This window comes from Lithobates pipiens, unplaced genomic scaffold (genome assembly GCF_037356315.1).
Source record: "Lithobates pipiens isolate NorthernLeopardFrog02 unplaced genomic scaffold, aLitPip1_a1.2 Scaffold_8, whole genome shotgun sequence".
Taxonomy (NCBI): domain Eukaryota; kingdom Metazoa; phylum Chordata; class Amphibia; order Anura; family Ranidae; genus Lithobates; species Lithobates pipiens.
This window is the reverse complement of record NW_027507903.1, coordinates 526299059-526316082: the sequence shown is the minus strand read 5'-3', so window position 1 is coordinate 526316082 and position 17024 is coordinate 526299059.

The window sequence follows — 17024 nt, the reverse complement described above, 5'->3', positions numbered from 1 at the left end:
TATGTGCTGTCTCTGTACTAACGACACTGGCTAGGAAGGGGTTAAACATCTAAGGGCAATCGAGGGGTTAAACATGTTTTATTGTGTGTGCTGTGTACTCTTTTTACTATGTTTTGCAGGGAAAAGAAACTAGTGCATTGCTGCTGTCAGTAGAGAGCCTTGTATTGTTTACAAGCACAGGGATCTCTTAGTTAATTATCGGAGCTGATCAGCGGGTGCTAGTGTCCAATAAACTGGCGGCACCCGCTGATTGGCTTGTGCTGCAGCGAATTGCAGCACAGCAAAGGTGGCTAGGGCACCTGAGTGCACCCCCTACCCCAGCATGTAGATCACATGCTAGGTACATGATCCAGCACAGAGTGGCCACCCTGCAGCAGTATATGAATGGTGGGTGGTCCACAAGCAGTTAATGCAGGGAATGAACTAGGGTCTGGAGAGCCTCTTTAACTTGCTAGCCACCACACAAATCTGAAATACCAGTTTTTTGGGAACTCGACCTCTGTCACAAATATGGTGAATTTTCAGGCAGTTTCCCTAGTAGCATTTGGAAGTCACAGGCAGATGATTTGCCTTGAGATTGTCTTTAAACTGAAAAGTGATTTCTGATTGGTTGCTATGAGGTAGTGTAATGCGAATAAAACCATTATGGACAGAGTGGGGCAGTGTTACAATCTCTATCAGGCTTTTATCACTGCCTGTATCCTCACTGGAAATATTCGATCTCACAAGTTGTTCTGGGGAGCAATCTTTGAATTGGACACCTGTACAAAAGGGCATTTCCCCTCATTATGGAAATTTAATTTTGCTTCCTGTTGCATCTCTGGGAGCAGAAAGTAAAGGAAAATCTCCCTAATGGGGCATAGACAGCCAAAAATACACTGACAGCTGTGTTAACACTTCTGTATATTCTATCAAAAAACAAAACAAAAAAAAAAAAACGCTTTGGCTTTAAAAACACTTTATTGATTTATTTTATTTTTTATGGCAGATACTTACTGTATATAGTGCCATCAATTTACACAGAACTTTACACACACACAGTTTTATGATAATGCTAAGGATAGTGGTTCGTTTGACAATGGACTTTAATTTCAAGGTAAAGTACTAATCATCCATATCTCACTAATCTGACATCACTTATCATTTCAGTGGTTCATAGAGGTCTATATTTTTTTTTTTAACATGTTTTTATTGAGAAAATTGAACAAAAGACATTAAGACAGGTTACCATCAGACTTTTCGGGTAGTACAGCAGTGATATAAAAAAAAAACAGGGGAAAGCACAAAGGGAGATCATCAAAGCAGAGCATGTAAAGACAATTACAGTTAACAGGGCTGATGTATAAGCCAAAGGAGTTAAACACATAGGGGGATAGATAGCATGAGAAGGCTTCTTTAGTGAGACCAAAACAGTCTTCTTACGAAAACATAACCTGAGCTAAAATACCGTATCTAGGCGAGTAAAGTGAGCATAGAAAAACTGGATGGATCTGTGTACTAACCACTGGGAAACAGGAAATGATTGACATGATGGAAAACAAAATTTCAACCGGGGGAAAACAGGGAGGGCGGAAGGGGGGGGGGAGTGGGGGGGTGGCAGTTGCCAAAGGAGAAAAAAGTCTTGATGGAGTAGTCCCAGGTATATGGAATGAGTGTTAACACGATCACCAGAGACAGCAGTGGGCAGGGAGATCATGGGTAGGCGTTAATTTTCAGAGATCGGCTCATAAAAGGAGAAAGCTAGAGTGGAAAAAGCACGTTGGTCATCTGAAGAAAGGGCTGAAGAGATAAAATGTTGCCATCGGAGAAGAAAACGGGACCTGGATTTGGCATTTTTAAAGTCTGTGAGGAAACGTTCTCTGTACAGGAGGGCAAGAGATTCATGTTTGAGTTGGGAGATAGTTGGGCTTTGAGAGGAGAGCCAGTTCCTGAGGATAAGGCGTCTAGCGATGAGTAGGCAAATCAGGATCCAATCTCTGGAGGGAGGAGGGACGGCCGGCTTAGCAGGGGTAGAGGCTGTGGAGAAGAGAGACCAGGGCAGCAGAACTGGGTCCCAGTAGCCAAAGATCAGTAGGAGGGGGTCCTTGGGCAGTTTCAGTAGGGTGATCTCCAAAATAAAGGCTATAACTTGATCCCAAAAGGAGGAGATGAAAGAACACGACCAAAAGCGGTGGGATAGTGAGGGTCTAGAAGCCGAGCATAATGGGCAGAGAGTTCCGTCAACCGTGGATTTCGAGGAGAGGAAAGGAATAAACGCTCGGTGAACTATTTTTAGCTGGGTTTCTCTCCAGGTCTCGTTAGGTGTGAGGCGGAGGACCTCCCGGAGGCCTTGCAGAAGTTTGTCAACTAATCCCGGATCCGAGAAGTCTTTGCGCCAGTTGGCAATAGATGTAGACAAAAGCGGTGGAGAGAAGCTCAAAAGGAGAGGTTTGTATATGTCCGAGATGGAATACTGTCCAGATTGAAGCAGGCGGTCCAGGAAGCTAGATTTGAACCTCAGGGATTCGGCTTTACATGTACTGGAGATGAAGCTGGTGCATTGGTTGAAATAGAAAGCGTGTGAGACCGGCAAGGAAAACAAAGATGCCACGGTCGAGAAGGGCAGCGGCTTCCCAGATGAGGGGTTACACAGTGAGGAAAATTTGGAGAGTCCATGTTGCCCCCATATTCCGTAGGAGTTGTAGTGGAGACCAGGTAGAAAGGCAGGGTTCCCTTGAATCGGCAAGTGGCACGAGATGAGAGCCGGGAGCTTGAGGAGTTTTCTGACCTCCCTCCAGGGCAAAGCCGTGTCTCGTAACAAAAGGTTGTGTTGAAGCGGGAGAGGGACAGTCTTCCATCTGCAATGAAGGAGGGCTACTAAGGAGTAGGGGTGAGCCATAGCAGATTCCAGAGTAAAGTTCGAGTGACGGGATTGTTGGGCAATCCAATCAAGGCTAGTCCTAAGTAAACAAGCAAGGTTATACAGTCTAATGTGAGGTAAACCAATACCCCCCTCGCCCCTAGGAAGGTGCAGTTTTTTTAACGCTATACGAGGCTTTTTACCACACCATAAAAATTTAGAGATATTCAAATTAAGGGCAGCAACATCTTTATGTTTAAGCAATAGGGGAATAGTTTGCAGAGGGTATAACAGTCTAGCGAAGCTAATCATTTTGACCAGGTGGCACCTTCCCAGGAGCGACAGGGGGAGATCCATCCAGTTAGATAACTCCTGATTAAGTTTAGTAAAAAGAGGGGGAAAGTTGAGGTGGTATAGTGAGGAGGGCAATTTCCCTATTTTTATTCCCAAGTAGGTGATATGTGACGGGGCCACCTGGAAAAGGGAATGATGTATCCAAGGGGGTGAGGGATGAGTACCAATGGGGAGGATTTCGCTCTTGGCATAGTTAATACGGAGCCCTGAACATAACCTGAAGGTGTCAAAGATACTTTTAATATGTAAGATGTCAACAGCAGGATTTGAAGTGAAAATGAGGATGTCTGCGAAGAGAGATGTCCGGAGCTCAAAAGGTCCTACAGAGATGCCGCTCAAGGGAGCGACCTGAGAGAGATATCTGGAGAGGGGTTCTAGGGCGATGTTAAACAATAAAGGGGACAGAGGGCAGCCTTGCCTAGTACCCTTGTGGAGACGAAACTCCTCGGAGAGGAGTCCCGCTGCCACCACCCTGGCTGAAGGGGTCGAATACATGGTATTTATGAGATGGCAAAAGGGACCCGAAAAAACCCATTTTGGTAAGGGACAGTGAGAGCCAATCAAAGCTGACATTATCAAAGGCTTTTTCAGCATCCAGGGTAATGATGGCATAGTCTCCCTTTGGATCTCGTTTAGCTTGTTCAAGGGCCAGGAGTACCTTCCGTATATTCAGAGTGGGCGTACGACCCTTAACAAAACCGGATTGGGCAGGGTGAATGAGGTCAGGGAGGATGTCCGCCAACCTAGTGGCCACAATTTTTGACAGGATTTTAACATCCAGGTTGAGCAATGAAATGGGCCTGTAGGAACCTGGTTCCAAGGGGTCCTTTCCTTTCTTGGCCAAAAGTTTAATAATGGCTTGGTTGCCCGTGGGCAGGTACGGGCCCCCCGACCAGATACCTGAGAAGACGGAATGTAGCGCAGGAGCAGTGATAGTAAGGAGGGTTTTGTAGAACTCACCGTTAAACCCGTCAGGGCCAGGGGCTTTGGAAGGGCGAAGGTGTTTGATGGTGCGTTCTATTTCGGCTAGGGTGATAGGGGAGTTCAAGGTTTCAAGCTGGGCGGGGGAAATGTGGGGCAGATGAACTTTGTCAAGGAAAGACCAGGCAGTAGGTACATCGATCGGGTCAGGGCCATAGAGAGCAGTGTAGAATTCCAACATGGTCTTGTTAATGGCAGGGGAAGTAGAGTGGATGGACCCCGATTTATCCCGAAGGGAGGTAATGTGAGTCGGGCGGCTGGGGCCCTTACATAGTCTGGAGAGGAGCTTTCCGGACTTGTTCCCAAATTTGTGCAGGGTGGCGTCAAAATGTGCCTTTTTAGTGAGCTCAAGGGTGGAGGCCCAAGCGTCAAAGGAGGATTTGGCGGCGGCCCATTCATCTCTGTCCGCAGAGGAGGTAGAGGTGTTAAGGGAGATTTGGGCTTTGTGCAGTCGAGTGCTAGCTGATTTAAATTTGACCATGGAATGGCGTTTAAAGGTAGAGGCATAGGAAATGATACGTCCCCTCAGGAATGCTTTCCCAGCATCCCAAAGGAGGTTGGGGTCGTCCAGATGGGGGAGTTGGCCAAGGAGAATTCCTCCCAGGAGCGCTCCATATAGGCCTTGAAATCAGTATTACCGTGCAGGAAGGAGGGGAATCGCCATATGTTGGGATGAGGCGGGAGATCTAGACGATCCAAAGTGAGAGCTATGGGGGCGTGATCTGAGATAGCTATATCCCCCACCTCCGAGTCAGAAATCAGGGGAAGAAGATTATCAGAGCCGAAAAAGTAATCTATCCTGGTCAGGACCTTGTGGGGGTTGGAGTAAAAAGTATATTCCCTATCTATTGGATGGGATAGACGCCAGATGTCTGTGAGGTGTAGTGACTCTATAGTAGAGGCGAAAGGGTTAAGCGTGGCATGAGAGGGAATAGCGGAAGGGGACTTCGGGGAGGATCTGTCGACTACCGGATCCATGAGGTCGTTAAAGTCCCCACCAATTAAATGAGGAACGTGTGAGACATCAAGGAGCCAGGTGGATAACTGACAATAAAAGGCTTTAGAGGGACTGTTGGGGGCATATACATTGGAGATCTGGAGTTCCTTTGACCCTATTTTTACTCGGGCCGAAAGGAACCGCCCTTGGTCATCTGCGTAAGTGGATAGGACGGAACAGGGAAGGTTCCTGTGAATTAAGAGGAGAACACCCGCTTTGCGTCCAACAGACTCTGAACCCAATACCGAGCCCACCCACAGTTTCTGCATACGATGAAAATCAGAAGCTGGGAGGTGGGTTTCTTGTAGCAAGGCTATGTCAGTCTTCAATCTTTTAAGATGGCGAAGGATCTTCATCCTCTTGTGAGGAGAACGGAGACCCTTCACATTCCAGGAAACTACCCTAAGAGATTACAATGAGGAGGGGAATAAATAGAGCGGCCGTGTAAGCAAAGTATCAGCAAGAGGAGAGCATAAAATGTATTTAGAGTTGGGACTGATGTAGTGCGAAGGCAACCATCCCACAGGCAAAGCACACCTGGGGGGCAAAAGGATAGGGAGGGTGACAGGGGGAGGAAGGACAGAGAGGTCGGGGTAGGAAGGGATATTAAACAATATACATCTATTAGTGCAAACTTCACTTTTTTCCGCATGAGAACACTGTGCGAGACGGCTCCCCACACGGGACCCCGTGCAGAAAAAGGGCGTCAGTATAGCCCGAGTACCCGAGAGCCACTGGGGGGATATAGGAGCTATGGGGACCGGGACCACCTGATAGGGGATGGCCGGAATAAGGTGCACAGTGGACTCCTGAAGAAAAAGACAAGGCACACGTCCAACATAGATCATAACAACATAACAACAGCTATATGGCATAACTTAATATGATGGGTACCTGTGAACCAAAAGGGATTAAACAACAAGTACAAATAAAATAGAGTAACAATTACACTGCGGTAGGATGGCTAAGGGGCCAAGTAATGTGGATTAGGGAGAGAACAACCGGGTGGGCTGCCAAAAATGGTTAGCTATTGGCTATCAACTAATAACTATTAACCCCAGGATGGGGCCATGCCCGGGGCTGGATAGGTCCCTTCAGACCAGCAGGGAGCCGGAGGCTAAAAGTCAGATCTCGGCTGCAACAGGAGGGCAGCGAAGTCAGGTCAAGATTAGGATAAGGATAAGTCAGGCTCTCTGGAAGAAGCCAAGAAGAAAACGAAAAGAAATAAGGAGGGAGCACCCGGGAAAAACAGTAACCAAGTCATACGACCTGAGGTAGAGAGGCCTTCCTCCTCTTGGAGACATCAAGAGAGTAGTCGGCAAAAAGGAGTATTCTAACCCCATCAATGTAGAGGTCGGGGGACTGTCTAAATTTCTGGAGAATGAGCGACTTGTCAGCATAGTTGAGGTATATTGCAATGATGGGACGAGGGGACTTTCGTTCAGCATTGAAGGAACCCATGCGGTGGGCGCGTTCGACCGTGAAAGGGCCTGGTAGGCCCATAGCTTCCGGGATACGTTTGGAGCAAAACTCCGATAGGGCAGTTGCAGGGAGCGACTCAGGGACGCCAACAAAGCGCAGATTGCTCCTTCTGGACCTATTTTCCAGGTCTTCTAATTTTTGGAGGATGAACTGGTTGGTTTTATCTTGGGATCGTTCTGTGGCCTGAGCTTGGTAGAGTTCATCTTCTACCTCTGAGACACGATGTTCCAGTTCGTTAAGTCTGGTGGTGTGTTCAGTAAGTTGCGTTTTCAACTGTTGCATCCCAGCGTTGACCGCCTTCTCCACAGAGGCTGCTATCATGGGGGTGAGGAGAGCAGGCACGGCCTGTGCAATGCGATGCGTGTGGCCTTCATCCCCGGGGGGACTGAGGGGAAGAGTGACCACTGGTGGGGTCTGGTGTGGAGCCAGAGAAGGGTTCTGTCCCTGGGGAGGAGCGGGAAGTGAGGAGGGGAGAGCCTGTGCAGCAGCGCCACTAACCTCCATGTCAGACACCTGAGCGTTCGATCCGGCATTGATGTAGGCCGAAGCCGGGGGCTCGATTTGCGGCCGCGTACGACCGCGCGCCGGTTTTCTCCACAAACCGGTCCATCTGTGCCAGGAGGTAAGGGGGGGATCCCCGGTGGCGATATCTGGGCTGAGGGGCCACTCAGGCCGAATTTATAGGCCTATTCAGGGAGCCCGGAGCGGGAGCTGAGAGAAGGCGCAGCTAGCACATGCGGCGCCGGAACCGGAAGTGTTCGAGGTCTATATTAATTCCATATGCTGTGTAAGCTAAGAACCCATGTAAGAATGCTTGGTATATATATATATATATATATTTATATATATATATATATTTATTTATTTTATCTTCTGGGTTCTGTTTTGGTATGACCGTAATGTATGTGATGGTAAGCTGTGTGCCCAAGAGGCTGCCCTTTGGAATTGAAACATTTTGTCATGTGTGGGACTAGGGTGTCTGAAAAGGCTTTATAATAGGGAGGCGACAGGCCATCAGGTCCAGGGGCAGAGCCCGTTAGAAGGCCCTTGATCACTGATGCCACTTCCACCTCCAGAAAAGGTGCCTCAAGGATGTCTCTGTGTTCTGTTTCTAGGGATGGAATGGTCAGGCCATCTAGAATTTTGGTTATTGAGGGGCACTATACAGGGCAGAATAAAATTTATGGAATGCCTCCAGGATCCTGGCTGGGTTAGCTGCGGGTTCCTGGCCCACCACGCGTATCTTGGGAAAGGAAAGAATTTGTATTCTAGGGGACAGTTTGGCTGCCAGCATCATTTAAAATAAAATTTATTGCAACTCCAGTGGATAGATCTCTCCGCTTTTGTTGTGAGGGCAAGATTTAGTTCCAGTCTTAGTTTGTCTACTTGTGCAAGCAAGGCTGGGGATGGATTCTTTTTGTGCTGTGCCTTCATGGTCCTATATGACTTTTTCAGACGCTCAATATTCGCTCTGTGTTCTTTTTTAGTTTGTGTATCTGTATAATCTTACCTCTGATAAAGGCCTTATGAGCTGCCCACGGGGTCTCTGAAGAGGTGCCCTCCACATTATTGAGTGTGAACTATTCTTGAAGCACCTTGAGAACTGCTGGAAAAATATTTGGGTGCATCAAAATATGATCAATCCTAGCATAGATGTTATGCTAGCATAGGTGTTATGGGGGTGGGAGTAATGGGTGAAGTCTCTTTTTGAAGGGTTAGATTCTCGCCAGACATCTGTTAAACCCCTGTCTTGGAGGAGCTTGGCAATTCTAAGGCTCATCCTAGTGGGTCTGTTAAGTTGAGCTGAGGTGGGTTTAAACTTGTCTAACCCCTGGTCGAATGCCACATTGGAGTCCCCCCCCCCCCATTATGACTGTGCCTTCCAAAAAGAGAGTTAGGGTATCTAAGATGAGGCGGAAAAACTGTCCTTGCCCTTTATTGGAGGAGTATTATGAGACTAGGGAGTACAGGTGTCCCCCTATTGTACCCTTGACCACGAGAAACTTGCCCTCTGGATACTTAAAATCTGATTCTGAGGTATTCAAAGTCACATTCAAACCCGCATTCTTTGGAGAAGACTATTGTGACCCCTCTGGTTTTATTTTCAGCATTAGCAAGATGGAATTGGAGGTATTGAGAGTGAATGAACTTTGGACTGTACCGCTTAGGAAAGTGGGTTTCTTGGATCATGAGGATATCAAGTTTAGAAGATTTGTAATAATCAAAGATTTTTCTTCTTTTGATAGGGGAATTTAGGCCTTGTACATTGTGCGTGGCTATTTTGAGGGAGCTCTGAGTGGGTTCAGCCATGAGGTTTTAGGTAAGGTTCTGTGTCTGTCTCTCTCGTCGCTCACCCTTCAACTTTTTCTGTCCTCCTGGCCCTGCAGATCCTTTGTGCGTACCTCTGACAGCTGGCAGGTCTTTCTTTTCTTGTAGTGTTAATGTGATCTGTAAAATATAAACAGGTTAGGCACATGTGGGGAAGGTAGGGGTCAGAGAAGGTAAGGACAGTAGTGAAAAGAGGTGAAGGAGAAGTCTCCTAACTCAAAAGAATCTTTGCGGGGGGTGGAGACGCCCCCCAAGAACCTCTACACAGGTCTCCCCCAGAGACCGTCCAGAGTCTGAGGGAAAGGTGTGGGCACATGGGGCCCACCCCAGCCAGGGCACTCCTGGTTAATATGAACATCTTCTAAACAGCAGTAACCGGGAATAACATACTCAGGTTGCAGGCTAGGTTAACAGGACCTAGGTCTAGCTCAGGGAGCATGCCGTCCTCCCCTCCATAGGGAGCCAAGGAGGGAGGGCCCCTGGATAAAGGTGTGGAGAGCCCCCACTAAAAGTGGGGACCCCCACCATAGCTCAAGTAAAGATATATGATTGTCTAACTAAAAATGTGGTCATCATAGGAGGAGTATTCAAGTCCCCTGTCCCAGATCTAATCAAGGCTCTCAATCAAGTGAAGTGCATGGGACAGTTATTGTCCTCCTGGGTCCGGTCAGGGAGGTCTGTTTTCTTTAACCTTCTTGGTCCTGGACCTCTTCCACAGGAGAGATTGAGGGCTGGTGGGGGTCGGTCTCTTGGATGATCCAGGGTTGTTGTGGGAAGTATCCATAGCTGCTTCTTGTGAGATGAACTCAAGTTGTAGTAGCAGTCTTTCACCATCAGGGAAAGGGGAGAATGAGTAGTTCTTTCTGTTATCTGAAAACTTTACAGCAAATGGGAAGGAGCACCTGTGTTTAATGTCCTTTTGTGTCAGGGTCCTTTTAGAAGTAAAGGCTTCAGAGTCTGTCTGTGTAGCATTGTGGGGGGTGAGAGGTCTGCATATAGCTGGACAGGGTGTCCTTGGCACATCACCTTGAGCACGGATTGAGCTTGTCTCATTGCCTCCTCCTTCACTGCATAGAAGTGGGATTTAGCAATAATGTCTCTTGGCGGGCCGTCCTTTCTGCGGGGCCCCAGAGCTCTATGGGCTCTATACAGCTCTAGGTGGTGTTGTGGGATATTTGGGATCAGGTTCTGGATCACAATTTGCACTGCTGCCGGCATGTTAGTAATGGATTTGTAAGGCCTCTGATCCTGACATTATATCTTCTCAATCTGTTTTCCAAATCGTCAATCCTGGACAGGGCCACATCCAGTTGTTCCTGTACTGTGTGCATATGGTCTGAGATTTGGTTAGTAGTCGCAATTGTCTGCTCTAGCTTGTTTTTTTTATAATTGTAATTTTTATTAATTTGTTCAAAGCAAAAACAATACACTTGCGCATTGGAAAATTCAGTAAGCGGAGATAAATATAGAACATAGCGAAAACATTAGTTACAGAAGACAGAGAAAAAAGACCACATATGCAGACACAAGGGTGAACTGCATAACCATGTCTTGTACAATGAATAACATACAGTTTATGTAAATCAAAACAAACAATTCTGTTCAACAAGAGACCGGCGGCCAGAAAAAGGCAAAACAACAGAACATTCACATGGTCATCATAGTGAGTCCCGGGGGGGGGATAAGTAACCCCAAGGATTAGGTAGGGAAAGGTGGGGGTGGTAGCCAGCAATAAAGTGCCACGAACGGCAACTGCAGTCAGATGGATATACAGGTGGGGGGGGGGGCCGTATTCCGCCCGATCCCACGGTTCCCACACTTTATCAAACTGCGGAACCAAATCATGCACCGAGGCCGTCAGATACTCCATTCTCCGAATTTCGGACACCAGTTGGAGAAATCTAGGCCAGGGGGGAGTTGCTCCGGACAGCCAACACAGTGGGATAAGCCTCTTAGCAGCTAGTAAAATATAAGAGACCAGCCGATTGGTATTTTTAGGTATGCCTGGAATAGGGAGACCCAGCAAACAATATAAGGGATCAATCGGGAGGGACACCCCCGTCACCTCCACCACCAACGACCTCACCGCTATCCAGAAAGGCCGCATCAAGGGGCATTTCCAGAAAATATGAAACAGTGACCCAACGTCAAGTCCACATCGCCAACAGCATGGCGAGATTGAGGAATCGTATTTGTGGATGAAATCGGGGGTCTTATACCAAAACATATGGATTTTTATTGCCGTTTCCCTTTGTGTGACACACTTAGAGGATTTAAAGGTAGAGGACCAAATCCTATCCCATGTCTGTAGGGAGATAGGTTTGTCCAACAGCTGAGACCATCTACTCATATACAGATGTGTAAGTTTGTTTAGAGGAGTCGACTCATGGAGGATTCAGTGAATAAATTTAATTAAGTTGATGGGGACCTTGAGCGCAGAGGTGCTCAAAGGCTGTGGGACTGTCAAGGATTAAAGTCGGAGATTTGGAGCTAAAGAAGTGTCTGACCTGTAGGTAGAAGTAAAACGAGTGTTTGGGGATGTCATATTTTTCCCGCAAGGTCTCAAAAGCATGAAGTCTACGTGAAACAGGGTGTACCAGGTCTCTGAGTTGGAAAAGAGGGGGATCTAGCCACGGGGAAATCCTACCCATAGACAGTCCATCAGGGATAGTAGGGTTAAATAGGACATTCGTGAGGGGGGGTGAGGGGGGGGGGCAGGCCGAGGAGAGGGAATACTTTTTGTTACACTTTTGCCACAAGTCTAAAGTGAAGGACATTGGGGCCGTACATTGACGTATAAGGTTAGGGTGTAGTGGGGATGGAGCGCCCCAGATCAGGGAGCATGGGTGAACCGGATACAGGACTCCCTTCTCAACAGCAGCCCACCGACTCGTGGCATTAAGAGAGGACCAGGTAGCAATGATTCGTAAATGGGTAGCATGATAATATTTCACAACATCCAGAGCTCCCAATCCCCCCGACCCCTAGGCGCAAACACCACTGAGCTGGCAAAGCGATGGGACCTGTCAGCCCATATAAATTTTAGAAAACGTCTTCGGAGAAGTTTAAGCTGTGGGGTTGGGGTGGCAACTGGCAGTTTCTCAAAGTGGTAGAGCAGTCTGGGCAAGACTGACATTTTAAGGACGTTGATCCTGCCCAGTAGGGATAAAGGGTATTTAGACTAGGTCAGTAGTGAATTATTTATATCCTGAAACAGGGCAGGAAAATTTGCACGGAACAAGTGGGAATAAGAAGGAGTCAGAAAACCCCCAGGTATTTGAGTGAGTCACTGCACCATCTATAGGGATAAGAATCTTTCAGTCTAGAGAGTTGTGTGGCGGGAATGTGTATGGGAAGGGCCTCAGTCTTGGAGGTGTTAACCTTGTACCCAGAAATACCCCCAAAGGATGTTAGTAACTTGTGCAATGAGGGAAGGGAGATCTGTGGATTAGTAATAGTTAGCAAGATGTCGTCTGCAAAAAGTGATAATTTATACTCTCCCTGTCGCATCACCACCTCACGGATATCTGGATGAGAGCGTACGGCCTCGGCCAGGGGTTCTAGACATAAGATGAATAACAACGGAGATAGAGGACACCCCTGCCGAGTACCATTTATCAGGGGGAAGCGAGGTGACAGAAAGGACGACATCTGTACCTGGGCAGTAACCGTTGAGTACAAAGCTTCAAGTGCCTTTAAAAAGGGGCCCTTGAACCCATAGACTTTGAGCGTGGCGAACATATAAGGTCAGCTAAGCCTATCAAAGGCCTTTTGGGCGTCTAAACTAAGTAGAAGTGCTGATTTGTTGGTCCTATCCAGAAGGTCGACCAGGTTGATCGTACGGAGGGTGTTGTCTCCGGCGTGTCTGCCAGGGACAAACCCCACCTGATCTCTGTGAATAAGTTTGGGGGCAAGAACTGATAGTCTTGAGGCAAGGATTTTCGTAAATATCTTGTAGTCAGAATTCAGAAGGGCTATAGGCCTATAATTGTCTGGGATGGAGGGATCCTTACCCGGCTTGGGAATCACTGAGATGAAGGAGTGTGAAAAGTGAGGATGGGGAGGGGTGCCCTTTAGTAGAGAATCAATTAAAGTGAGCATGTGTGGTCCCAAAATGTCTAGGTAGGTTTTATAGTAGAAATAGGGGAGACCATCAGGGCCAGGTGACTTATGCGATGGGAGTTCCCGTACAACATCAGAGAGCTCCTCTTCCATTACTGTTTTATTTAGGGCCTCTAAATCACTCGACGAGAGCTTGGGGAGTTTCAGATTGGAGAAAAAAGCCTTAAATTTCTCTTGAGTAAAGTGAAAATGGTTTTCTGGGGATAGACAATTATAGAGTTTGTGGTAAAATTTGCCAAAGATGTTTGAAATTTCACGAGGGCAATAGATCCTAGATCCGTCAGAGAAACTCAGGAAAGGAGCTGAATGCGCACGGACGTAGTTTGTTAACCAACATTTTATGAAGTTTATTGGAAAATTCGTAGAATTTCTGCCTCATCCAAAGCAGCGATTTGGCTGCCCGGTCGAGTTGCGCTGTTTTAATCTGTTCTCTAAGTAGAGTGACCCTCCGCAGCCTCTCCACCGTGGGGGTGCCGGCCCAGGAGCCTCCGCTCTCCGAGAGAAGAGCAGAAGTTAACGATCGGATAAGTTCGGTCCTGTCTCTCTAAAAACGGCCTTATGGGCCTCCCACAGGGTGGAATAATCCGGGACCGACCCTTTGTTCAGTTGGAAGAATTCCGTAAGGCTCTTCGCAAGAACAGAGCGGGAGCTTTCAGAATGTAAGAGGTGGCTGTTAAGCCTCCCGTGACAGGATCTAGGTAGGCCTGGGTGAGCAAGAGATCTAGGGTAATGGGGGCATGATCAGACCAGGTAATCGGCAACACCTCAGAATCGACCACGTGTGGGATGAGAGGGGCAGATATAAGAAAGTGATCGAGCCGCGAATACATTTTATGAACTGGAGAATAAAAGGTAAATTGCTGAGCTGTGGGGTGTTTGATCCTCCATGAGTCGAAAAGCCGATGGGATCTAATAAGCTGACAGAATGCGGTGGCTTGGGAAACCATCCTCCTGGAGGGTGTGGATGAGAACAGAGTTTTTCTCTAGAGGGAGATATGACCAAGTTAAAGTCCCCTCCGACTATCACAAAGGGCTGGGATGGGCAATCGCAACACCTGCCCTGCCTGTGGGGTCAGAGGCTAGGAAGGCGGTAGGGAAGTGTTTGGAGGCAAACCTAAGGGAGCCATCTGCTTTAAAATGGGTTTCTTGCAACATAATCACGTCCACACTGGAGGACCTGAATTCCTTCAGGGCCAACCAGCGCTTACGTATGGATCCTAAGCCTTTTACATTATAAGACAGAATTTTTAAGGCCATCAGGGTGAGTGAAATAGATAAGCATTTGTAAGTACCTGGGAATTGTGGTACAGCCTATTGTAAGTAACATTAAACCGGGACACCATTCGACAGAATGTGTCTTTGGCGTCAGTTACTGTATACACCGGCAATGGGAAAAAAGTAGGAATATATCCAAAGCCAGGATAGCCTGAGGCCTAACCAACCTGTGTAGTGCATAAGAAAGCAGTGAAACTGAGCTATAAAAGTGGACATAGTAGAACATAAAACTTTAGTAAAATACATTAACAAAAACATCAGAAAAATAATAACAAAAATAAAAAGAACAAAAAAGAATAGAACATCTTGATGACCTGAGGGAGTCATGTGCCTCAGGGGACCCAGGGAGTCAACCCAGGTCAAGAGGATCATGGCCGGACGATCACCAGGGGTGGTCGGACTTAAAAGTGGAAGGGCCATCTACTCTCCTTATGAGATCGGACATTAACAAATAATATTAACATTGTATAGTCTTGTAGAAAAACTGAACCCCATGGAATGGGGAAAAAGAGTCCCAGCTTGAAGAATCAAGGCAAAGGGCAAACCGGATGTTACCATATCAACAGGAACTTCTCCCTTAAAATTCACAGGGGAAAGGGAAAAGATGAGGGATTATAAGCAGTAAACAAAACTAAACCACGAGGGAACTGGCGAGAGGGTTCAGGGGGGTTGTTTGGAGAACCGTGGACGCTGGGGTGTAGAAAGGTGCCTCCTGGATTTGCTCCTCACGGGCGTCCAGATGCGGCTTGGAGTGTTGGGTAGCGGGCAAATCTGGACTTCGGCAGGGTGCATGTCCTCCTCAGGAAGGGGAGGAAGACCAAGGCTCTTTACAAAGGATTCGCTTTCCGGAAGGTCCCGTAGGTTGTGCTGAGCTCCGTTTTTTACACCATCAGACGAAAGGGGAACCCCCAGAAGTATGAAACCTTGTGATGTTGCAAGTAGGAGGTGATTGGCCAAAGGTTCCTACGTTTTGCCACGGTGATGGGAGAAAGGCCACTAAAAATCTGCAATTTCACCTCTTTGTAGGTGATTTGAGGTTTGTTGCTCGTGGATTGGATCAACGCCTCCTTGCTTTTGAAGAAATGGAACCAGACAACAACATCCCTGGGTCTGGCTCCAGCAGGAGGTTTAGGGGCCAGAGAGCGATGTGCTCTATCAAGGCGCTAGTCTATGTCCACGACCGTGGGGGCCAGGGTGTTAAAGAGGCCTAGGAGGTAAGGACGTAGATCAGAGTCTCCCACAGTCTCTGGGATACCTCTAAAGCGTAAGTTCTGGCGTCTCTCTCTATTTTACAAGTCCTCCTGTTGCAGCTGTAGTTGGGAGACTGAGAGGCGGAGGTTATGGTTGTCCTCTTCGACGGTTTGGACATAGCTAACCATCTCGTCAAATTTATTTTCGAGTGTGTCCGTACGCTCTCACAGCTGGTTAATCTCCTTTCTCAGTTCCACCGCAAGTTTATTTACCTCAGCTGAGACATTATTTGTGATCTGTTAAAGCAAAAGGTGTAATTTGGTGTCCAACTTGGCATCCAAAATAGCATGTGTAACGATTCCTTGCATTGGGGGGGGGCGGGTCAGGGGCCTGGGGAGCATTAGCTGGGGGGGTGCCAGAGCCCTCAATCCCCAGAGTTGAATCCATAGTGGAGAAGGGGTCCGGCGGGGAATGAGAGGGTGCAAGTTGATATCTCGTAACAAAACGATCCATAATAGACCCTGTCTGCTGTTCAGGGATTTGTTTGTAATGTTCCTGTTGCTGACCGATTTTTCCCATGGGGTGCTTTGGTACTGTAAAGATAAGAAAAGCTTACCCCCGGATCTGTTAGTAGCTAGCGTTGCTTATAGGGGGTCGTGGAGAGCAGATAGACCCCTTAACTCATTTAAGAGCCACGGTGGTTAAAGGTGGTGGTGATCATGTTGATTATTGGTGGTGGGTGCAGGCAAGTCCAGAAGGTTTTATTTCCCCTTAACCTTATGAGGCGGTGATAATGACCGCTATGAGAAACTGGGTGTAGCAGGGTGTAGCAAGATGGCCACCAGCATCCAATATAGGCCGGAGCCAGGGCCTTGCCTGGAGAGGGCTGCCAGATAGACTGCTATTGCCTGCTATAGAGAGACTTGGGTTTCAGTCCCTCAAAATCTCTCAGGGGTATCTCAAATAGGTATCCACCTGGCGGTGTGGAGAGGGGATTGGCAGGGAGAGGACAAGGGAGAAAACAATCAGCCCCACAGGGGACTCACCAGGCCGGAGGGATGCAGAGTAGGGGGTCCCAGGTGGCTCCTATGCGTGGAGATTCAGAGAGTAAGCGGCCGAGTTTGTCCCCCCGGGTAACCTGGATCTGCCGCCAGATCGGTCCCCGGGGAGCTCCTCAGGATAGGCCGGTGTTTATGGAGACCTAGAAGGCCGCAAGATGGCGCCCGGCGAGGCGGCTAGCAGCGGCCGCAACGTGCCGAATCCCGCGGTCCACGGACGGCGGATGGCGGCCAAAAACATATAGGATTGTAGGAGAGCACCCAGCAAGCAGGATGAGCCAGGATATGAGCACCTGGAGTGATCTGGAGCGGAGGATGACACCAGATTGTCGGAGGTCCGACGGAGCTCCAGAGGAAAGTGTCCGTCCTCGGTTCCGGCCGGCCACGCCCCCAGCTT